Source organism: Peromyscus eremicus, chromosome 3 (assembly GCF_949786415.1).
Source record: "Peromyscus eremicus chromosome 3, PerEre_H2_v1, whole genome shotgun sequence".
Classification (NCBI taxonomy): Eukaryota; Metazoa; Chordata; class Mammalia; order Rodentia; family Cricetidae; genus Peromyscus; species Peromyscus eremicus.
In genome coordinates this window covers 60,911,618-60,912,707 of record NC_081418.1, presented here as the reverse complement: position 1 = coordinate 60,912,707, position 1,090 = coordinate 60,911,618, and positions in this window count along the sequence as shown.

The following is a 1,090-nucleotide window of genomic DNA, read 5'->3' as shown; positions in this document are numbered from 1 at the left end:
GCAGAGGAGCTGTGGGTACAGAAGCAGGGTAAGCTTGAAGCAGCGGCTTTCTTTCCCATAGCAGCAGCTGGCCCACGTGTGACTCCCGTCCCTCTCTCCAACCAGGCCAGGGATACAGAGTTTTAAAAGAGAGACCAGGAAAGTCTTTAGGGATGCACAGTGCAGGGGAGCAGTGGCTGGGTAAGGTGTGCACGCATAACCAAGTGTCACTGAAGATGTCATTTCCCCCGCGCACTGTGAGATGTCAAGGCTCTTCACTCCAGCCCTTTCTCCTCCCACCCAGCATGACCCCTCCCACCCCGGCCACCCATGCATATACACACACACACACACACACACACACACACACACACACACACACTCACACTCAGAGCACAGTCACTGACTCCAAATAGGCAGAAGCTGGTTAGGCTGCAACAAGAAAGCCTAATTACAGCCACTCAAAAGCTGCTAATCACTCATGCCTCATTACCAAGAAGCATAATGACCATGGTGCATGTAATTAGTTACATGTTTGATTAGGCTGACTTTAAGTTTCATTCTGGGTCAATACTGAACTGTCCTGTGAGCTCATGGTGACTATCTGCAGGGCTGGGGTTATGGGGAAGAGGAAGGCCTGCTCAGCAGCCACCCTTCGCCCTTCAGGGAACTGCCTCAGAGCAGGGGGCCACACTGAATGGGACAGAGCTACCCAGGGGGCCATGTGAGCTTCTGAACATGCACAAAGCCAGGAAGACAGTGACTTAGCAGAGTATGGAGCAGGGGTGCAAGGTGGGCATGAGGCTGAATACAGCCGGGCACCTGGAGATCGCTGTGTGTTTAAGGAGCTGGAAGTGACACTGGACTCACAGGTTAAACATCTCATTTGAAAAGGTTTGGGTACAGTAGTTGTGCCCCTGGGTGATCAAAGTTGGAGGAAACTCCCTAATTGCCAGAGTCAGAAAGCAGAAGCCACCAGCTTGCATCGGTGCCTTGTGATCTAGTCAAACAACAAAATACAACTCATACGAGTTTTGACAGATGCTACCACACAGATGGACCCTGAGGACATCATGCCGTGGGAAACAAGTCAGACACAGGACAGACACAC